This window comes from Silene latifolia, chromosome Y, assembly GCF_048544455.1.
Source record: "Silene latifolia isolate original U9 population chromosome Y, ASM4854445v1, whole genome shotgun sequence".
Classification (NCBI taxonomy): Eukaryota; Viridiplantae; Streptophyta; class Magnoliopsida; order Caryophyllales; family Caryophyllaceae; genus Silene; species Silene latifolia.
In genome coordinates this window covers 27153952-27179060 of record NC_133538.1, presented here as the reverse complement: position 1 = coordinate 27179060, position 25109 = coordinate 27153952, and the positions used below count along the sequence as shown (strand labels likewise).

Below are 25109 nucleotides of genomic sequence, written 5' to 3'. Positions count from 1 at the left end.
GAAAATCAAACTAAGCATTATTAAATCAACGTCTAGCGTTACTAAAAATCAAACAATGAAAAAAAGGATACCTATATAAATAAATATATATAAAGAAAAAAAAAAGATAAAAAGCTCAAAAGTTTGAATTATAGCACAACACACCACATATATTGTCTGCAGCTTGGTTTCCAGCATTCACTACTTTCACTAAAACAGCAATGAACTCAACAATCTGGAACAAAAAAGGCAAATTAGAATAATTAACCGAACAATGCTCACTTGGTAAAATCTTTGTCACCATTAGCCATGGACCATGTTACTCCGACACTTTCAGAGTTCAAAGCAACTTAGTTAGAAAAAGTTCTGAAAGTCGAGGAAGTATCAACCAAATCGTCGGAGTCCTTGACTCCTGGGGACACTATTGATTTGCAATTTCCATTATGGTTCATCTGGAAACCCCACTATTGTAAACACATGGATAAGGCACCGTACAATTGACACCTATACCTTGCCATTCGTCGGAGTCCTTGACTCCTGGGGACACTAGGGTAATGTCGTCGTATCGCATTTCAAATAGCATCAATAGATTGGAGTCACTGTGTAATGGCGACTATTGTACTAGTATACTATAATGGTTCAAACAAAATGTGGAAATCACGTCACTCAAACAAGGCTTAAATCATCCATTTACCTCAATTGTTCCTCCATATTCATTAGGAACAATAGCCATAGGGACCTTGCGGATGTATAATTCTCTAAGAAGATTCCAGACAGATCAAAGACATATTGAATCTGCAAAAGTGTGCAGAAAATTCTCTCAGTATCAACCTTCCAACCCAAATTAGAGTACATTAACACAATCTATATTTTTTTTACAGTGGATAAATAAAATCTACATTCAGCACAAGTAGCAACACACACTAAAAGGCATAGCTCTCTTGAACAGAACATTTGGAACTAAAGTAAGGATTTCAATCATTTGACACTAAAGTAATTACCAGGTACAAAAAATGCAGGATACAGTACGTCTCGCACCACTGATCCGTCAATCTGTTCTTGAATGTAATTATGGAATTTGATTTTAAGATTGGAAACAAGATTATCAATATATTACCTTCTGCAGGATGTCAAGCAAATCCATTGCATATGCTATACCAACTTAATTGTGAAGGACATTACCTTACTTGTCTTTGATTGCACCAATGATAGAAGAAATTACATTATATGATAACTTACTGCGTCATGACTGATTGTACATACCCAGGAACCTGAGCAGGCTTAAATTTGCAGCAAGTGATAAGCAATATCGACTTATCGAGTATATACTAATCATGTACCACTCCACAGTAGGTAGCGGATCAGCGGCCAGAATTTGAGAAATAACATTATCTCCAGGTACAAGAATAATAGGATCCATATTAGTATTAATGCAGATGCAGAAGCATTTGTAGGATCATTAGACATGATTGTAAAATTTGGTAAAAAAAAAAAGAGGTTTATGCAAAAAAGATGAAGCAACAGATTTCAATCAACCAAGAAGAATACAACAAAATTCCTATCAATCGAGATAGAGAAATAGATGCAAATAAAATGCAAGAAAAATAAGCAAAAATAGAGAATCTCGAAAGCCAAACCTGGTAATAAACTTCGGCAGCGGAAATGCGACTCAAACAACCTCACAAATATCATATTACCTTCGATAATACAAGTAATTTGCCAAAACCCCAATTTCTGTATACCCTGATCTACAACACCTTCAATAATAACACAAAATGACAATAACTAAGCAATAACAGATTATATTAGGCCTATCAACAATAGTATAAGTAAAAAGAACAACAAATAACATCAAATTTATTCTAAATAAGGTGGCGGGTGTCCTGCGGGCCAACAATTAACCAAAAAAAATACCTAGAAATGAGATAAAGAAGAGCAGAAATAGGACAAGTTGGCGGCGGTGTTCAACGGTAGGTATGCGGTGAGCCGACGTTAGCGGTCAATGTGCAGCGGTGGGGTGCTTAGCGGTCCGGTATGGAGATCAAATGAAGAAGACGAACGATGGAAATGCAAATGGTCGGTTAATTAGTGAATTTAAATAGGTTTATGAGTTATTTTTATTGTGCCTGTTAGGTCGATTGTTATAAAAATCGCCACAAAAACATACTATGGCGGTTTTTTTATTAAAAAATATTGTCAATTTTTTCAACTTTTAGCGGCATTCTTAACGTCGGTTATTAATACAACCGCCACAATTGACTTTTAGTAGCGTTTTAAATTTGAAACCGCCATTAATTGCTTCTCTTATCACGTCGGTTCTTAATTTAAACCGCCACAATAGACTTCTTACCTCATAAAAATTTGGTTCCCGCCCTTTTTTGGGCCTTTCGCGGCGTTTTTGTTAAAACCGCCACAATAACTGTGTCACGATAGAGGTTTTTTGACTAGTGATTGTTCTAAACTAATTAAAGGTTTAAAGGAAGAGAAGTAAAGAAAGAGCGTTAAAGACAGAAAATGAGAATAAACTATCAATAGAGAAGGGACATGTCAGGATTTCGGTTCACTACGGTAGTCCAGTGACTCAACTGTAAACTACTTAGATAAATTACCGTGAGACGGATATTCAAAGGTCCTTCCGGTCCACATTCTACCCTAGATTTCCACTAACTTAACTTCCGTCCTCATCAGGGTAGCCTACTGTTCATAGCAGGTCTATTTAGTCAAATCTTCCGATCCAGGATTAAATTTAACCAGATTAAAAAGGTGACTCAGAAGCGTGCACTCAACTAAGTCGGTAAATACAGTTATATTGCTATGGAGACAGAGTCTCACAAATAATTCATCTAACCTATTTACTACATCGTCACATTTCTACCGTACATTCCCTAATCCTAACATGAAATAGATTAGCTACTCATGCTATTAATATTGTCAAAACTAATAATAAAGAATAAACTAACATTAAGTATGATGAAACAATAATGAAATTGCATAAAAGTAATTAGGGCAGAAAATTAAAGGAACAAAACAAGTAATTAAGATGAATAAAAGAGAGATTAATATTAAAAAGGGAGAAAGAGATTACAATCGCAAGAATCCGGCGTAAAGAACAAACAAATCCGTGCGAGAAAATCCGAAAGCAAAAGTTACAGTGAAAGAGAGAACGCAACGCAGTCTTTTTTGTGAAAGATGAAAAATAAATATGAAAACTGAATGCTAATGACCTACTTATTATGCGTTTAAATAGAAAAATTACTAAGTGCATAAGCTAAAACACGTTCACGGACTAATTAAAGCCCGTGAAAGACAAATACACTCGATCGAGCAGTCTGAAACAACTCGATCTAGTACTTCTCCAAAATATCTACTCGATCGACCAAAATTTTTACTCAATCGAGTAACTCCTAATTCCAGCACTTCTTGATCGAGTACAATACTACTCGATCGACCAACCTCAGCCATAGAAACCACTAGATCGGCCAATAAAATAGCTTGATCGAGTATTCATCCTCCAAAACAGCTCAAACTCGTGACCGACTGCTCCGTAGACCGTTCCTTCACGCATCCCAATGCAAGATCTCACTCTGAACAATCCCGTCTTCTCAAAATGCATTCAAAAAGGGACGAAAATGGTACGATTCCACTACTTTCACGTTCATTCCTACAAAACGGACAAAACGAACCAAAGTAGCCAATTCGGGGCAAAATGCAAAATAAACAGTACGAAAGTACATAGAAATACGTGCTAAAATAGGCTAAAAAGACTATACAAAATGCATGTATCATAGACTATGGACAATTTAGCTTTCTTGCGGTAGTATTTTTGTGCGATTGCTATTTGCGAACTTGCAGGTACACTTGCATTTTGTTCGTGATTTTAGCCAACCTGTTGCTGCTGGCTGTGACCTCCCTTTTTGCTAGCTGGTTTGGGGAGGTCCATGTTTCTTTCGTTCGCGCTATTGTGAGTTTCTTGGCTCCATTTTTCTATTTCATTTCTTTAGTGTGCATTTCCGTTTCCCTTTATGCTGCTGATGCTGAGTACAACAAGGACGTTGTCTGGTTTGGTTTGGGGAAGATATGCATCCATATCTGTGTCTACATATTGTTTTTATTGCATTTTTGTTTGCACTTTTAATTTTTCCCGCATGTATTGTTGTCCCATTTTAAAAAAAAATAAAAAAAAACCATCAAAATTGAATTTTTTTGAAAATTTCAAAAAATTCACGTTTAATTTGCATATTAGGTTGAGTCAGATTGGAGTATTTCATTGCTGTAAATTGTCTCTTTCCTTAAGCCTTGCATTATTTCACGTCTTTTAGGAAATTCTTTAGCAATATCTCGAATTTTGTTTCAAAATATGTTGAACAACTAGACTTGACTGAAAATTTTGGCAAACTACAATAATTTTCTGAGGTTTAGAGCTTTATAAACTGGTGTCATTCATGACTAGTTCATGTAGGAATGTGAGTAGTTACTCCTTATAAGGCATGTAACATCAAATTGCATAAGCATGAATTCAGTCTACTTAGTACCTGTATGCATTTGGGTCTGTGGTTGGTGACACATGTTAGGAGAGGCAATCCCCTTTATTTCATTTTACCCATGAGCTACACATAGCCAAATTGCCTATTTTGTCCCATATAGCTACAATTCAAAATTTGTCCTACCCTAGCCGAGCTAGTAATGGTAGCCTGTTGGGAATGTGTTGTGTCGCGTTTTGGTTAATATATCCTATTATAGGAAGGATGGGTGAAAAAAAATGAAGGAGAAAAATGAAAAAGCATTGGAATGAAAAAAAATCGGAAAAAAGTTGAATAAGAAATATGAAAAAGAAAGAAAAAATCATATGTGGAAAAATGAAGAGTTGCATAGATGATTTTTACTCCCATGTCTTATTTGTATCTTATGGGGAGTTGACAAGTTTATGATGTATTGTGAGTTGAGTGGATCCAATTTGCAGTGTTTTGTATTGATATATATTAAGTATGAAGTTCAGATGTAGTTTCAAAATTTGGATCCGTTGTTGCTAGCCTGGCTATTAACTCCACATTTCCAAATTCATTTTAGCCCCTTCTTACCCATTACCTCACTTACCCAAATGTAAGTCCTCGGCATGTGTCTTGGCCATTAGTTTGGCTGGAATGCATATGTACGGTTGTAGAGACTTTATTCATGATAGATTGCATGCATGTTCTTATAGGTCGCAGTTAGGTGAGTGTCTTTTATTCTTTCTATCTAACATTATATATCACCTTGTGCTAAACTATGTGATTGAGCGACCCGTGAGAGTCCGATTTTGGAAGTCTTGCAAGTTCAACTATTTTTGAAATATGTATAAATTCGTTTGCTTTGACATTTAGCTATTAGTAGTTGATTCATATGCATTAAATGGTTTGAGTTGACGGTTTTCAGCTAGGCCATGTTTTGCTCCTACCTATTTAGTCCGTATTAGCTGCATTAGTTTGCTTGGTGACAAGTAAAGGTTTGGTTTGGGGAAGTTTGAGGCGTGCATTTTATATAGTGTTTTTAGGAAATTAATGCACGCATTTCTATGCTATTATAGTAGTTATTTCTACGAACATGCCCCCGAATTGCGTACTTTGGAATTTCTTGTACTAATTGCATAAATGTGCTTAAAGATGCGGAATTAAGCCTAAAACAGTCTTTCAAGCTTGCATTTAGGAGACAGTTAGATTTGGAGCTTAGAACTACCATTTTGGTGATGCGCATAGGAGTAAGGAAGCTTAGCGGACAAAGGAAGAGCTTCAAACTACTAGTGCCTACTTTAAAGAGCCATATCTCGTTTTATACAATATATAATCAGTTGATTCCAATTGGAGGTGAAAGCTTATCCTCTTAGATTTCCAACGCCATGAAAATCGCTTGATTCAGACAAGTAACGAAGAAATGGCGGCCGTTTGAAGTTCAGTGCGCAAAGCAGGAAATTACGCGCTGAAGCTCTCGTAGAGAACTCTGAGATATACACATTTCGATGAACCTCTTTATATTTCAACCGACCAGCTACTCTTTTGGATAGAACACCTTGAGTCCTTAATGTGTTCGATCGAGGTCCTTATCATTCGATCGAGGACTTATGCTAAGGAAACTACTCGATCGTACGCCACCACGGCTCGATCGAGTGAAGACCGCTGCTAAAGATTGGTCGACATACTAAATGACGCAATAATGCCCATCTTTGTTTTATTTGTTAGACCTAGCTACTTTGTTTTATTATAAATAGGGAGCATAGATCATTGTATGAGGGATCAGATCTTTGGGGGAGATCATCTCCCTGACTCTTTCTCTCTTCCCTTAAAACTTTTTGTATATAATTTCTTTCCTCTTAACTCTATGGACTATTTCTCTCCTTTAAATTCGGTATTATTATTCCTTCTCTTCTCTCTTTAATTCTCTTATTTAGTTTAGTTGTTCCTTTATGCATTATATCCCCCTTCCCCTTATGCCTTTAACTAGATTAGTTTCTCAACCCTTATCTTTGTTTGATTAGTTTTAATTATGCATAGCTAGTTTACTTTGCTAGGATTAGGGGAATATATAGCGTAAACGGATTTATATGACCTAGATCTGGAATAGGTACCAATTAGAATTGCCTCATAGGTGTTTAAACTGTTTAACTAGCAAACCGATACGCAGCGACTAGCTAGACCTTTGGTAATTTCTGACCTAGATCGGAAGATTGGAAGGGAATAGACCCGACTGTGACCAATAGACTACCTTAGTGGACCAGAAGGACCTAGAGTAGTTTAGGCATTAGATTACTCTGATGAGGGCGGAAGTTAAGTCAGCAGTAATCTAGAGCGAATAGAGACCGGAAGGAGATATTCACTGCTCCTCTAAGAATACCCGGACCGGAACTTAACCATTTTAGACCGTCGCAGCTGTAGTGAACTGAAATCCTAGTTTCTCTCTCTCTTATTGAACTACTCTTTATTTACTCCTTGCATTCTCTTTCTCTCTTGACTTTAGATTAGGTTTAGTTTAGAAATCAATTCAAAATCCCCCAGTTTTCACAATTGAGACAGACTTAGCTTAGCAAGTAGTTAGCAACATAGCCTCCCTGTGGATTTGATCCCGACTTCCCTAGCTGCATTAGTCAGAGACCTTTTGGGTTTATTTTTGATAGGGTTGCGATGACCCATGTCAAACTTCATGTGCTTTCGCGGATCTTCAACCGCCACACCCCGATACAGATTCCTTTCTACCAAATTTATGTAAGACGGACGGATATCAAACGTGTTACCAACCTCAGTTGAGAGCTTGAAACCTTTGGGAATCGAGGCAGCCGTGGGCTCTGAGTGACACGCTATGTTAAGGATATTTACGGCCTTGATAGCATAAATGAGATTGTCTTCTTCAAAAGATGGGTCTTCTGTGAAAGGAAATGTTGTAGCTCGGGTTCGAAACTACTCAAGTCTTCTTTTCGAATTTTTCTTTGCAGACATATTCTATGCCGAAAAGATCTCTCTAGCTCAGGATCAGCCGAGACTAATTCCGACCTGTTTGACCTGGGCATACACAACACTGAAAGAAATAAGTGGGAACTGTCTCAAGGAATGAAAATTCCCTAAGACGGATAAAAATAAACGAAACAAAAAATAGATAGGGCTATTGCCTCCCCGGCAACGGCGCCAAAATTTGATACTGTCGTTTGTGTACCAAAATTAAACCTAAATATACTAACGGAAGCTAGTGATAAGTAGGGTCGATTCTCCACAGGGAGGCAAGATATCTGTCTAAGGTCCGTCTATTTGAGTCACAAAATGGGGGGTTTTAATTTTGATTTCTAAACTACTGAGAGATTAAAGGAAAGAGAGATTAAACAAGAGCAATAAAAGTGAGTAAATACGTATAAGTGATCAGATAAAGAGGGTATGCCAGGATTTCGATTCACCATGGTAGTCTATCGACTCAGTTGCAAATAGCCTAGACAATCTATTGTGAGAAGGATATAGGAAAGGTCCTTCCGGTCCACTTTCTATCCTAGATTTCGACTAACTTAACTTCCGTCCTTGTTAGGGTAGTCTACTGTTCATAGCAGGTCTATTTATTCCAATATTCCAATCCAAGAGTAAAGTTAACCAGATTAATGTAATTCAGAAGCGTGCACTCAACTAAATTGATGTTACAGTTAAATTGCTATGGGGACAGATTCTCACATGTATATTATCTAGCCTATTCGCTACATCGTCACAATCCTACCATGGATCCCCTAGTCCTAACATTAAAGGAATTAGCTACTCATGTTATTAAGGGTGTCAACAATAATAGTAGTAAACATGCTAATGTGGACATGGAACACCTGCACGCCCAGCCGATCTGTAGACATACAACGGTCTTTTGAAAGCCACGCTCGGCGGCGTAAAAGTATGCTGTCGAACGGATCATTTTAGATCGGTCGGTTTCGTCTCGTCAAAGGTCTCGAAATGATTAGATATGTTCGGATCCACTTTTGTTGGGAAATGTGTCCTCAACAATAGTGCGATCACATGATTTAAATATCATTAATAAATCTCATATAAAGAATACGTAAGGGATGATTCAATTATATAGTCGACTGATCAATATTAATCGGTAACGATTGGCTTGCTAGAGTTTGACGTTACTGTCGTGGGACGGTGGTGGTCAGTTGATCCCTTAAGGTCACACCTAAAGGATGATGCCCTTATCTATAAAGTTGATTAATTGTATGACGATGCAAGTTGATCAATTCCTTAAAATTGAACAATTCGATTTGTGAGAGAGAATTAATATCTTATTGTAATGGGACTAAATAGGATTTATTTTAGTAATAAAATGCTTTGTAGCTAAAATTATTTATTGTTTGAGAAACAATAGAGATAGGAATGAATGGTTAATTATAATTACAAGATATTGTGAATTATAATTACATGACCCATTTTATTTATGTGATCAAGTATCACTAGTCAAATTAGTGGATGTAATTTAATTAATTCATAAAATGATATTTATGTGATAAATATGCACTAAAATTAATTAATAACATGTAGCATACTACATGTGACATATTGTGTGACAAATGACAAATTGACAAAAATAAAATGGTACTCCATTTTATAGAAGTGGACTAAATATTGGTGTGGAAATAGTTAGTGGGTGAATTATTTTATGAGATAAAATAATGTAATCATGGCTAACCTACACTAGCTTACACACCTACACTAAGTAGACTTACATGCCTACAATTTGGAGAAGTGAAAAAGCATAAAGCAAGATGTCATCCTTGGCTTTTGTGGTGTTCCAACCGTGCCTCCTCTTCACTACATGAGAATATGAGTTCTCTTACTTTCATTCATACATTAATACATGCAAGTTCATGCATTATTCATTTCTCTCTCTTTTTCTTCATCAAAAACATGAGATTTTGATTGAAATTGTTCATAAAAGTTTACTAAAATTATTAATGTAATATATGAGTGTTAGTAATCATTTTTAAGGTAAACTACTAAACTAATATCTAGCTAATATTATTTAGTGGGGATAAGGGATTATCTTGGGTGCAATCAAGAGGAGAGATTCTAAACTTGAATCTTGTTCATCCATTATTGGAAAGCTCAAGAACTAACAAGAAGGAGATTTTGTTGGTGCCCATTTGACCGAAATTTACATGGTGAGAAATTGATTTTCTTATCTCTTATTATTTAAGTTTGCATGCATAAGATTAGTAATTAATTTTATGACTAAATTAATTAGAACATATATGAATATGTTAGATAATGAGATATAGATTTCCAACTAGCGGTATCAAGAGCACAAGGTTGTTTGCATGCGAATCGGTTATGGTTTTTCCGAGTTATACGATTAACATATAAAACTTATAAATTTGTGTTTATTATGGTATATCACGAAATTTATTTTGCATGTTAAAGTTTATGATACTAAAATGTATTTAGGATATTTTGGTTAATTTATGGATTTTATTGTTCATTTTATATAATATTGGCATTAAAATGTGATTTTTATGATAAAAATGTCATTTTTGGACGAAAATTAGCTAAACATGGAATTTTCCAGTGGTTTTTGGATATGTTTTCAAATATATTATTTTTAGTTGATCTGGAAAGTTTCATAATTTTTGGAGTTCTTATGCTCGAAAAATGGATTTTTCATGTTAAAAATCGAATTTAATGAAAAATAGGTTAATATGAGAAATATTTCGAATCTGGTCATAGAAATTTAGTATGTTGTCACATGCAATTTTACAAGATGTGTGTAAAATAATAGGCTATATTGAAGTCTTTTTGCATGATTTATGGATTTTTGAAGAAAAATAGCATGAATAGTGACTTGATTAGTGAAATATTAATAAAACATACTCTATGACTAAGGAAAAACATCATATGTTTTTATGATTTTTATTGATAAATCCGATAAACCGCAACATTGTTTTTCCCGATAACTTTCGAAATTTTTACCTAAGTTTTTGAACATTATGAGTGTCATGGTATTTTTCCAGAATGTTCATGAGTTTAAATTTCAAATTTTGAATTTATTTGAAATTTTTGTGATTTATTTGAAATTTATAGCATTTTATTGTAATTTTGAGTCCTTTTATGAACAATATTAAGAAATATGAGTTAATTATGGTGAAATAGTTAGTGGAGACTAATTTTGAGCCCTAAGAGGTTTGGGTAATTAACTTATGCATAAATATGAATTTATGTAATTTTGTGATTATAAAATGTTGAAATCACGCAAATCCGTAAAAACCGAGTAATATACGATATTGGCTATTTAAGGCGATTTAGCATAAAATTGGGCATGTTCATACATATTATAATGCTGCATTTTCTTTATGATTGTCATAATTTTATTTATGTAATTTTGAATTATGAAATTTTTACTTAGTATGGCCTTAGTTTTTAATTGGTATTACCCGAAATGTATGGGAATATCGATTCGGTTGTAATTTTTATTGTGATCTCGTATCACCGTTTTGTAATTTAATAGATTTATTTTTATTATAGTTACATATGTATAATAGGAAATTATGTAATTCATTATGTAATTTTATTTATTCCGGAGTTCCCAAAGACGGATTTCCTAAAGATCGCGATACATAAAGACGGTGTTACCTCGAGATGCGTGCCACAACCGAAGTTCAAGGGACCAAAGGAGTTGGTTTCTGAATATGTAATTGTTAAGTAGTTTTTCTATTTTAGGAAGGCCATACTAGGATTTATTTTTATGCTTTGCATTTTATTTATATGTCGCATGCATCGCTAAATCGCCATAACTAAAACATGCATCTTCATCTTTTAATCGAGTATATCGACCGTGTCAATTATAATTATCGTAGTTCACCGCTTTAGTTCACTTAAAACGTGATAGATAATAAATTGACATGACCTCTCGCTAAAACAATCAATTGAGACATAGCCTTACCAAAGAGTAGAAACCATGAAAACCTATTTCGTGAGGGAGTGCACTCGGCCCTACCGGGGTACAAACCTTGTTACGTAGGGGAAGTGGGTGATAAATGTCTATCCACCGAATTCATGTTGATGAGGGTTTCATCGGCCATACCGTGCCCAAGTTGATGTGGATTTGGATCATGGACACATTTATTCGAAATTTGGATTGAGCTCAACGGAAGTATTCGCGACCGTAGCCGCATGTGTTCCGGGCTATAGATAAATTTTAGAGTAATTTTATCGACCGAGAGTTCTAAAAGTAGAATCGATTAAAAAGTTAATTCACCGAGTTATATTGATAAGGGTTTTATCGGCCCTACCGTGCCCAAGTTAATATGGATTTGGATCCCGGAATCATTTATCATAGTTGGGTAGAGGTCACTATGTAAATGCTTTACTTGTTATCTACAAGTATTATTATAACGATGAATGTTTTGTTTTCTCTATTCCGTTGTCATATTGTTCTATTTCTTTACCACAATTCATATACGATATCATTTCGATTTTTGATTCAAATCTCCATTAAAACATCGTAACTTAAGACAAATATGAATTTGCTTCTAAAACCTCACATGAACCATGGCTAAGGATCTCATGCATATAGTATAGATTAAAGTTATTCATTATCAAACAGGTTTTTGATTCTAGACTAACACATCTACTTACAATGGATTGTTTTTCATATACTTAAATGAATTAAGTACCTTGAAGCGATAAATTTTTTTGGTAATTAGTTTTGTCAAGAATTCGTAATTGACCAAAATAACGCAACCACTTCAATGAAAGTTTTAAGACTAAAACGAACAAATGATGAGTGATCTTCGGGAATTCAATTTTGCTTCTCAAAGCAAAGACTCATTGAAATAAGTGGGAGCATTCTCTTAAACCGTTAAGATGAGGACGAGGTTCAAGAAGTAAAGATTATAATGGAATTGATACAAGGTAATGTTAAAAGTAAAGTTTTTGAGAATAGCGATACTAAACCTATCAATCCCGACCGATAAAGTTTCCATTGTCTTAAATGTTGGACACGAGAAAGGAAACTACCCCAAATTATTGAAGAATCAACAAGTTAGTTGTGGGACAACTAATGGGACCTTCTTCTTTAAATGTTTATTTGATTAACATAAAATTTTTGCTAGTACTACTTCGTCAATATTAGAAACCGGTGGTGGTTTTCATCATTATGTTTGATACATAGGATGATTAGAATATGACGACTAGCAACCATGAAGTCGAGAGATAGAGTCATTGTGTACTAAATCTAGTTTTTGGGTTTGGAGTTGTACTTAATTGTGACAATTAAGTACATAAACTCTAAATAAGAATACAAACTTGTTAAGATACAAAAGAGTTTTCACTTTTGTGACCCTATACACCACGATTTGATGTATGGCTAGCCCATTATCAAGGTGATTATATTCTAAACCAAACTAGAATGATATATCATGAAGATGATGCAAGACTCAAATTGGTAACCCAAGATTAAACATTAAATTTTGGAATGATGAACGCAAATTGTTATCGAGTACTCTTGAAACCATTAGATTGTTAATGGTATATGCGTATCTTGTATTCAAAGCAAGATGTCTCGTGGCTTTTGGTTGAAAAGGAAATCGAGGTTGTAAATCATCGATCCAAAATAGGTTGATCATTTTCTATTACCAACGATTTAAGTTGACGCTAATGTGTTCACTTAATAAGGTAAATAGAAAAATCTTTGAAGAAGTTTAAAGAGTTCAAAGAAGCACGATTTAGTCGTGATGGGATTATCAAAGTGAAGACTTTGATATAAGCCAAAGAAAATGTGATATAGTATCACAAAGTAATCTCTCTTAGCACGCATTATGGAATAATGTATGATTGGATAAGAATTCAAACGCTATTCGATATGGTTTGGATTTCATCAAGTCACTTTGAGTTACTTGATCTTTTTGGGGATTTTATCATTTTGTCTAAATTATTTTTCCACTAAATCTAAACGATTCATATGAGATATGTACCATGTTTGTAAGCTTACACAAGAAACAAATGCTCTTTTTCCCTTTTAATTATCACGAGTACGACGGGTTTGCGGCTCGTGAAGCTGTCTTTCTAAAATACAAGTTTATTTCTAGAAGACAGAGTGGGAGAAATTATTCAAGAGCCACAAAGAATGTTATGTCGCAAGAAACTGGTCTTTCTTGGCTACATGAGACGTTTTGTGTAAGACGTTGTTTCTTTAAAACTTAGGAGGTTAAATTCGTCACTGGTTAAAGATGATGAATTCATGCTACTTTTAAGAAAGTAAAAAGCTTATAACTTACAAAGAAATTTTTTGATTCAAGTTAATTACTTCTGGAAAGTAATGAACATATGACTTACATAAGAGTGTTTAAGTCACAACTCAATACAAGGCTTAGAGCCATGAAAATCCGAAACAAAAGGGCTTGATTAGTTACAAAGGGTTTTGCACTAATAAAGAGATATTTCAAAGCAAGATTGGTTGCAAAGGGTTTTGCACTAATTTAAATGCTTAAGTCTATTTGGATCTTCTTAGGGATTGTGTTTCATTATGAGGATACGCATACAGCATGTGAATCTAAAACCCACTTCTTCAAAAGAAGGAATGTATTCAATACATGTCATGAGTTTTATAGATTCTTGCAATCCTAAGATAATGTGAAACTTAAGAGAGGATCTTAAGTAGGACATCAATGAGTTAGAATCAATGTTTTGATCATGTTATAAAACTTTTCTCGATAAGTCGAGAAGTTGTGTTTATCCATGGAGTTTAGTGGGAGTTACGGAAATTTTTATTAGCCTTATATGTGGATGACATATTGATCATTGTGAATGATGTAAGACTTTTGGAGTATTATAATACATCTTTAATATCCGGATTTATGAAGATAAATCCACATGATATTAGCGTAAATAAGAAGTCTTATGTTGATAAGATTCATGACTAGTTCAATTAAATTGAACATATTTGATTGATTTCATTTGCTTCCGCTGCCGGATTAATTAAATAAGTAATGATGTATAACACTTCATATACTTTGAGCATGATGAATTGTTTTCAAAATCGAATTTAAGCAATGTTTACCAAATAAGCCATAAAGATTACCCTTAAGTGCTTGTAGAAGCATTAAGGAAGTAAAGCAAAGTGTTTATGATGCAATTTTGTGTAAGGGTGTTACACAAGTGACAATTGATAATTGAGATTGCGCATGGTTTCCGACAAAACCATAATCAAAACACATTAGGATGGTTAAGATACCATTGTGGCTATGTTATTTAAGAAATAGATTTTCTAGAATCGTTCTAGGCAATAAAGAACAATGAGAGATATTTTTAACGGAAATTGAGTACACTTGCAATCATGAGATGTGCAAGAGAATGAGTCCCGCACACTGTGAAAACAGTGGGAGCTATTCTTAGGCTAGAGGGCCAAATGTCTTGATTGGATCTCGACACGTACTCAGAAAGTTTTGTAATGCAAATGTATACATTACAAAGGAAAACGAGTATGTAGTAAGGTTGAGTAAGGTACAAGAAGTTGATAAAACCTACTAACCAAAGCCTTCTCAAAGGCTAAACATGATGAGTCATGTCATTTCAATTAAATTGAGATGAACAACTACATACAAGATCAAATTAGATTATAGAACATGAAATAGTAATCAGGCATTGACTATTCATATGTGATAATCGCATTTGTCGTTTGAGTTTTACCTTAAAACTCTTTTATTATACTTTGTTACATCCAAATGGGTTGTAGAGACAATTGAACCCCGTTAAAGTGAACACGGATTAGCATTGTATTCACCCATAGTCACTTGTATGAGGTGACGTCTCGAAGTGACTAGAGTGTGATGCGATTGATGGCAAGTTCAAGTGCCATAGAGTCATATGAGATGACTAGTCGATCACATAGGCAGACTGTTAGGAACACCTTGTCGGGCAGTGACCGCTTATAGAGTTCTGGCAAATTTACAAAGCTTGGTCGTGGCGAAAGCTACTATAGTATTCTAATGAGTCGATTCTTTTGACTAAAGATTGTTCGCCTAAGATGGCACAGTTTCAGATTAACTTTGATTTGTGTTACTACGACCTTCGTAAATGGGGTCAAATGGGCATATTTTGGGTTATGATGGCTGTGGCTAGTCGAAGGGAATAAGTGCAATAGGAATTGTCCACCCCCTTGTCAGGGTTAGAACAATATCTCAGGGCCACTCGAGGAGTAATGAACTGGAAATGCGTGGCCACGCTCGGAAAGTATCTATGATATATAAATCCGGTCAATCAGTTATTCTCCAGATCGAGGAAACCACTCTCGATATGATCACTTGCAAGTACGACCCGAAAGACACCTTTCATTGAGTAGGAGATAGTAATAGGACAAGAGAATTGGTGACGCACACTTGTCGAGGACAAGTGGGAGATTGTTGGGAAATGTGTCCTCAACAATAGTGCGATCACATGATTTAAATATCATTAATAAATCTCATATAAAGAATACGTAAGGGATGATTCAATTATATAGTCGACTGATAAACATTAATCGGTAACGATTGGCTTGCTAGAGTTTGACGTTACTGTCGTGGGACGGTGGTGGTCAGTTGATCCCTTAAGGTCACACCTAAAGGATGATGCCCTTATCTATAAAGTTGATTAATTGTATGACGATGCAAGTTGATCAATTCCTTAAAATTGAACAATTCGATTTGTGAGAGAGAATTAATATCTTATTGTAATGGGATTAAATAAGATTTATTTTAGTAATAAAATGCTTTGTTACTAAAATTATTTATTGTTTGAGAAATAATAGAGATAGGAATGAATGGTTAATTATAATTACAAGATATTGTGAATTATAATTACATGACCCATTTTATTTATGTGATCAAGTATCACTAGTCAAATTAGTGGATGTAATTTAATTAATTCAAAAAATGATATTGATGTGATAAATATGCACTAAAATTAATTAATAACATGTAGCATACTACATGTGACATATTGTGTGACAAATGACAAATTGACAAAAATAAAATGGTAGTCCATTTTATAGAAGTGGACTAAATATTGGTGTGGAAATAGTTAGTGGGTGAATTATTTTATGAGATAAAATAATGTAATCATGGCTAACCTACACTAGCTTACACACCTACACTAAGTAGACTTACATGCTTACAATTTGGAGAAGTGAAAAAGCATAAAACAAGATGCCATCCTTGGCTTTTGTGGTGTTCCAACCGTGCCTCCTCTTCACTACATGAGAATATGAGTTCTCTTACATTCATTCATACATTAATACATGCAAGTTCATGCATTATTCATTTTTCTCTCTTTTTCTTCATCAAAAACATGAGATTTTGATTGAAATTGTTCATAAAAGATTACTAAAATTATTAATGTAATATATGAGTGTTAGTAATCATTTTTAAGGTAAACTACTAAACTAATATCTAGCTAATATTATTTAGTGGGGATAAGGGATTATCTTGGGTGCAATCAAGAGGAGAGATTCTAAACTTGAATCTTGTTCATCCATTATTGGAAAGCTCAAGAACTAACAAGAAGGAGATCTTGTTGGTGCCCATTTGACCGAAATTTACATGGTGAGAAATTGATTTTCTTATCTCTTATTATTTAATTTTGCATGCATAAGATTAGTAATTAATTTTATGACTAAATTAATTAGAACATATATGAATATGTTAGATAATGAGATATAGATTTCCAACAACTTTATGTTGGAATATGTGTCCTCCGACAATAATGCGATCACAACTGTTGATCATGATGATCACATGTTTAAATCTCGTTTTAAGAATACATGTAGGATATAATATTTTACAGTCAACTGGTCCACACATATCGGTAATGATTGGCTGACTAGAGTTTGACATTACTCTCGTGCGACGGTGATGATCAGTTGATCCCCTTAGGTCATACCTAAAGGGTAACACTCTTAATTGAATATTTAATTGATCGTATGATGATACGAGTTAATTAAATTACTTAAAATTGACGGATGATTTTGGAAGTAATATTTACGTGTCTCATTATCATTTGATTAAGTAAGATACGGTCTAAGTGATCGAATTGTTTTATTACTTAGATGAAATTATTGTTTACGGAAACAATTGAAACTGAGTGAATAATTTATTATAAATACAAGATGTTGTGATTTATAAATTGGTAAACCATTTTGGTACAAGTAATTGCGAATTACAATGTTATTTTTATAAATGACATATTTTATTAATATGTTGATTTTTAATTGTTAAAAATATATTTTAATTATAAGATATCATATAATGTGTCACATGTGACATATTGACAAAATCACAAATAAAATGGACTCATCCATTTTATGTGTGTATACCGAAATGGAGAGTGTATTAGGTTAAATATTATGTTGATTATTTATAAGTGGAAAACCTAATTATTAAACCTACACCTAGCCTTGCATGCCTATATTCTTGGTTAGAGAATCAAGCTCATGCATAGGGCACCCTTCCCACACCCACCGGTTTTCCCTCTCTATGAGAATCAAATGGGTTGTTTTTATTATTCATTCACACACTTCTAATTTCTAGTGTAAGAAATAGCCTTTCTCTCTAATCATCTTAAGAAAAACAAAAGAGAGAAAAACTCCAAAAATTCCTCCTTACTCTTGGCCGAATAAACAAGAGTACCAACAATATTTTGGGTCAATTTTTAGTAAGATTATTATTATTCTAGATCAAGTAATATTAATCTATTAAGGGGTTAAAATAAAAAAATGAAGAGATAGAGAGAGAAAAAGCTCTAAAATTCATAAACCCTAAAAAATCCCTAAAAATATCTTAAACCCTAAAATCCATAAACATGTCTATTCAGTGTTCGAATGTTGAACAATTTCCTCCTCTGATCTTTGGTAATTCTAAATCTAAAAGTGCTAAATTGGGTACTACTTCGGTTGTGCCGTCCTCTGATGCGTCCTCTGCTCCTGTGGTGTTAGTCGGGGGTCCGTCAGAGAAGGATACTTAGAAAACAAAAAGCGTGAATTCTATTGTTGGGGTTCAACCTTATGACCTGGATTCACTTCAGCCTGATGAACATGAGTGGGTGGTTCAGCGTAGGAGAAAAGGGAAGAACCAGCTTGAAGTGATTGAGGAGGAAACTGATGCTCTGTTACGGTTCTCCTCAGAGGATGTCAAGGAGGAGATTGAGTTCTGGCAAAATTCGGTGTATTGCTTCATACTGGGTTCTAATCCGCCAGTAGAAGTAGTAGATGGCTTTATCAGAAGAATCTGGGCTCATCTTCCAATAGATAAGGTATCATTCCTTCCGAATAGTGTATTTTTGGTGAGATTTACCACTAGTGCTGCCAAAGATCGTGTCTTGCAACAAGGGAATTTCTTGTTCGACAATAAACCTTTTATTGTGCGTCCTTGGAGTCCTGATGTTGACTTAGTGAAGGAGGATGTCAAAGAGGTGCCAGTTTGGGTGAGATTAGAACAGCTTCCTCTGAAATTTTGGGGGAAGTGTCTTCCCAGAATTGCAGGCTTATTAGGGAAATATATTCAATGTGATGCGGTTACTAAGGATAAGACTAGGCTTGGATTTGCCCGAGTCATGGTGGAAGTTCCTTTTTGCAAGGCAATCCCTGATAAGATTAAGTTTCTAGATGAAGATGGTCATGTGGTTGTTATTAAGATTGTTTCTGAATGGAAACCAATCCTTTGTACGTCGTGTAAAGGAGTTGGTCATGCTTCTGCAAGTTCCATGAAAACTAAACAGCCACATGCTCCTAAACCTAAGTCTCCAAAGGAGGTAGTTAAGCAATGGAGACCTAAAGCTCGACCACCAGTTGAGCCTGTTGTTCCAGTGCCTGCCACTGAGGAGTCAGGATTAGTTACTCCTATTAAGAAGCCTAACTAGTTCCAGGTGACTTGGGGAACGAATGGGAAGTACCATATGGCTCAAATCCCTGCAAAGAGAATTATCAGATTCAGTAGACATGAGTTGATGGACAAAGGGTATAGTTCTATCAAGTTTGGTAAGGACACATTCCTTGAATCCCTTAACACTCCTGCTCCTTCTGTTGGAATTGGTGTGGTTGCTGTAAATGGTAGTGCATTACCTCCCTATGGGAGTAATGTATAATTTTGGATTTTGGAACATTAGGGGACTCAATAGCCCAACCAAGTAGAATACTATTAAATGGTTCTTACACCATCATCAAATTGGGTTATTTGGTCTCCTTGAAACAAAGAAGAAGCCTTTGTCTCTAAATAGTGTGCGTAATAATATTTGTGCTAATTGGTGTGTCTCTACTAATACTTCTTATCACAAAGGGGGTCGAGTTTGGGTTCTGTGGCAACCTTCTATGTTTTCTGTTAATTTCTTAGATTATACTGCACAATCTATTCACATGGAGGTTAAGGATTTAGGCACTGGTTTTCAGTTTAAGTGTACTATGGTGTATGCCTTTAATGATTTGAATGAAAGGAAAGCTTTGTGGTCTAGACTGTGTGTTTATAATAAAGATGTTAAGGGACCTTGGGTTATATGTGGTGATTTCAATACTGTCTTGGTTCCTTCTGAGAGGTTAGGAGATAATTCAACTTATGAGGAAATGGATGATTTTCATCAGTGTGTTGCTGAGTGTGGGGTGACTGACTGCTCTGCCATAGGTTCTCTGTATACATGGTCTAATAAACAAGAGCCTTCCTTTAGAGTTTTTAGTAGACTGGATAGAGTTTTGGTGAATGAAGCTTGGATTAGGAGTAATGAAAGTTCTTATGCTCATTTCTATACTGAAGGTGTTTTTGATCACACTCCCTGTGTGATACAAGAACATAATAATGCTTTTAAACCAAGGAGAAGTTTCAAGTATTATAACATGTGGAGTAAAGCTGAGGATTTTAAGGAGTGTGTGAAGCAAGTATCGGATACTAACTGGCATGGTACTTTGATGTTTCAGCTGGTTAAGAGGTTAAAGTCCTTAAAGTGGCCTCTGAAGAAGCTTAACAAGGAAAATTTTGATGAAGTCGTTAACAATGCTACTAGGGCTAAAATGAACCTTGAGTTTATTCAATTAAAACTCAGGAATGATCCTTCTAATGCTGCGCTTATTGTTCAAGAGATGGAAGCTAATAGTAGTGTAAGATTCCTGGAGTCTGCCTGTTCTGAGTTCCTGATGCAAAAATCAAAGGCTATATGGGTTGATAAAGGTGATGAAAATACCAAATACTTTCATAGTGTTATTAAGGGGAGGCAGCTCAGGAATAAGGTTATCAAAATTGAGGACACTCAGGGGGTAAAGTGTGAAGATCCTCAGCAAATTCAGAAAGCCTTTTTAAATTTTTATACTAAGTTGCTGGGTACCTCTGAGGAAGTCTTGAATATTAGTCACAGAGAGGTTAAGATGGGGAAGGTGTGTACTGAAGAGCATAAACAGTTGCTGTTGAACCCTGTCACTAATGATGAAATTAAGAAGGCTATGTTTTCTATTCCTAACCATAAGGCAGCAGGGCCTGATGGTTATTCTAGTGCCTTCTTCAAAGATGCGTGGGATGTTGTGGGGGAGGATGTGTGTCTTGCTATTAAGGATTTCTTCCAAACTGGTAAATTACTTAAACAGTTAAACCATACCCTCATTTCTCTAATACCTAAGTGTGCAATGCCTCAGAATGTTACTCAGTTTCGTCCAATTTCCTGTTGCAATGTTGTGTACAAGTGTATCTCTAAGCTTTTGTGTGCAAGACTTTCCGGAGTGCTTCCTGAGTTGATCAGTGCTAGTCAAGGTGGTTTCAAAAAGGGAAGGAGCATTGTGGAAAACATTCTTATATGCCAGGATATAGTCAGGCTTTACAATAGGAAATCAGTCTCCCCTAGATTTCTTATGAAATTTGATCTGATGAAAGCATATGATTCAGTCAGCTGGGACTTTTTAGAGGAGATGCTGGTTTCTTTGGAGTTCTCTACCCATTTTATTTCCTTGATAATGGAATGTGTTAGGACTGCAAGCTACTCTTTGGTTCTGAATGGAGATGTGTTTGGCTTCTTTAATGGCAAGAAAGGGTTAAGGCAAGGGGATCCATTGTCTCCTCTCTTGTTTACTATTTCTATGGAGTACTTGAGCAGGATTCTGGGTTATGTTACAGAAAATATGGGATTCAAATATCACCCTATGTGTGGCAAACTTAAACTGTCACACTTGATGTTCGCAGATGACTTGCTCTTATTCAGTAAGGGTGATGTGGGTTCTATCATGGTAATACTAAGAGCTTTTGCTACTTTTTCTAGGGCTTCTGGTTTACATATGAGCCCTCCCAAGACCAATGCTTATTTTAATGGGGTCCCTGGGGGAGTTAAGGAGGAAATCTTGCTTGCCACTTGAATTCAGGAAGGGCAACTCCCATTTAAGTATCTTGGAGTGCCTATTACAGCTGGTAGGTTAACAAAAGCTCAAGGTCAAATTTTGGTCGAGAAGATTACTGCAAGAATTGTAAGTTTTGGATCCAGGCACTTGTCTTATTCAGGGAGGTTAGTACTTGTTAATTCAGTATTGACCTCTCTATACTCTTATTGGATGAACATCTTTGTTATTCCTAAGTGTGTCTTGCATAGGTTGAACTCCATATGTCGAAACTATTTGTGGGATGGCAGTGTTGATCACAGAGTACCCCCTGTCAGTTGGGCTAAGATTTGTTCACCTAAAAAGGAGGGTGGTCTGGGTTTAAGGGATAGTTTTGTGTGGAATGTAGCTGCTATGGGTAAGTTAGTATGGTGGATCTACTTTAATCCTGATAAACTATGGGTGAAATGGATCAGCCAGATTTATTTAAAAGGCAGGTGCTGGACTGAGTATGTACCCAGTGGTGATATCAGCTGGGGATGGAGATCAGTTTCCAGAGTTCGTGATAAGCTCAGTTCTGGTTACAGTCAGGGTCACTGGTTACTTGATGCTAAGGGGTATACTGTGAAGAGTGGTTATGAGATGTTGAGAGTGAAGTATCATCTTGTTGATTGGCATAGTATTGTGTGGAACAAGATGGCAATTCCCAAGCATAAATTCATCTGTTGGCTTATTGCCAGAGAAGCTTTGCAGGTTAAAATGAAGCTGTTTGGTTTAGGTATTGCTTCTGATGCTGATTGCTTGCTATGTGGGAATGCTGAAGAGACACATGTGCACTTTTTCCAGCAGTGCCTGTATAGGAGAACTATCTTGTTAGAAATGGCTCGTTTGTGCCATGTTGCCCTCCCATCTACTGATATTCTTAGATGGATCTGGCTGCAGAAATGGTCTAAGCATAGAAGAGGTGTTCTACTTTGTGCTTTCATGGCTTGTTTCTACTTCATTTGGTTGCAGAGGAATAGAGCAAGGGTGGAGCACTCCCTGGTCAAGCCTGCTAAGGTAGTTAGGTTGGCTAGGAATGTTACTAAGATGAGAGTTTGTACTTTCCAAAACCAATTGGATATTATTGATAGGCAATGGTTAGCAAGTATTGATGTTTATAAATAGAGGCTTGTCTGTATCAAATTGGCTTAGTTTGTAAAACTGTTAGGTTGTATTACCTAAGTTTGTGCTTAATGAAATCTTACATTTCACCTAAAAAAAATCTATTAAGGGGTTACTTTGGGTATTCATCTTTGGGAGAGATTCTATCCTTGAATCTTTGTTCATCCATATTAGGAGAGCTCAAGAACAAGTAAGAAGGAGATCTTGCTTGTGCCCTTTGATCCGAAATTTTATAGTAAGGAAAACGATATCTTCTCTATATTTATTTATGTTTGCATGCATAAGATCTAAATTAATTTTATGACTAAATTAAATTGTAAAATATATGAATATATTGTAAAATGAGATATAGATTTGTAACAAGCGGTATCATGAGCCTTAGGTTGTTTGCATGCAAATCGGTTATAGTTTTTCCGAGTTATACGATTAACAAATAAAACATATAAATTTGTGTTTAACATGATATATCACAAATCAATTATGCATGTTAAAGTTTCTGGTCCTAAAATGTATTTAGGATATTTTGGTTAATTTATGGATTTTTATTGTTCATTCTATATAATAATGGCATTAAAATGTGATTTTATGATAAAAATGTCATTTTTGGACTAAAATTAGCTAAACTTCGATTTTTCCAGTGTTTTTTAGGATATGTTTTCACATATATTATATTTTGATGACCTGTAATTTTTCATAATTTTATGAGTTCTTATGCTCGAAATATGTTTTTTTCAAGATAAAATCGAATTTAAATGGAAAATTAGGTTAACATGAGTTATCTTTCGAATCTGGTCATATAAATTTATTATGTTGTCACATGTAATTTTACAAGATGTGTGTAAAATAATTGGCTATAATGAAGTCTTTATGCATGATTTATGAATTTTTGATGAAAATTCACATAAATAGTGACTTTAATTAGTATAAATTGCTAAAACATACTTCATGACTAAGGAAAAACGTCACATGTTGCATTTTATCTCATATTTCATATCTAAAATTGAAATGTTGATAAAAATACTTTTCTCATATTTTTATGGTTATAATTGATAAATCCGATAAACCGCAACATTGTTTTTCTCGATAAATTTCGAAATTTTTAACCTAAGTTTTTGAACATTATGAGTGTCATGGTATTTTTTCAGAATGATCATGATTTTAAAATTTCAAAATTTTAATTTATTTGAAATTTTTATGATTTATTTGAAATTTTTATGATTTATTTGAAGTTTATGGCATTATATTGTAATTTTAAGTCCTTTTATGAACAATATTAAGAAATATAAGTTAATTATTGTCAATAATGTTAGTGGAGACTAATTTTGAGTCCTAAGTAGGTTACGGTAATTTACTTGTACATAAATATGAATTTATGTAATTGTTGTGATTTTAAAAGGTTAAATCACGCAAATCCATAAAAATCGATTAATATATGATATTGGCTCCTTAAAGGCGATTTAGCATAAAATTGGGCATGTTCATACATATTATAATCCTGCATTTTATTTATGATTGTCATATTTTAAGTTTATGTAATTTTTGAATTATGTAATTTTACTTAGTATGGCCTTAGTTTTAATTGATATTACCCGAAATGTATGGGAATATCGATTCGGATGTAATTTATTGTGATCTCGTGTCACCGTTTTGTAATTTAATAGATTTATTTTATTTTAATTACAAATGTATAATAGGAAATTATGTAATTTGTTATGTAATTTATTTATTCCGGAGATCCTTGAAGACGGTGCCACTCGGGAAGGCGATCCATTAAAGACGGTGTTACCTCGATATGCGTGCCAAGACCGAAGTTCAAGGGACCAAATGAGCTATTTTCCGAATTTGTAATAGTTATATTAGATTTACTATTTTAGGAAGGCCATACTAGGATTTTTTTTATGCTTTGCATTTTATTTATATGTTACATGCATCGCTAAATCGCCATAACTAAAACATGCTTTATCATTTTAATCGAGTTTATCGACCGGGTCAATTACAATTATCGTAGTTCACCGCTTTAGTTCACTTAAAACGTGATAGATAATAAATTGACATGACCTCTCGCTAAAAATAAACAATTGAGACTTAGCCTTACCAAAAACTAGAAACCATAAAAACCTATTTCGTGAGGGAGTGCACTCGGCCACACCGGGGTACAAACCTTGTTACATAGG

The 25109-nt window shown here is 34.8% G+C and overlaps 1 long non-coding RNA gene across 1 annotated transcript; it reads right to left on the bottom strand.

The window, feature by feature from the left end:
• Window positions 1-676: 676 nt before the first annotated feature.
• On the bottom strand, window positions 677-2060 carry LOC141627082 (uncharacterized). The gene is made up of 3 exons (XR_012536638.1): window positions 1894-2060; window positions 1617-1736; window positions 677-774 (listed from the first exon to the last, which is right to left on the bottom strand). It is a non-coding gene; the product is annotated as an uncharacterized LOC141627082 (long non-coding RNA).
• Between the last annotated feature and the right edge of the window lie 23049 nt (window positions 2061-25109).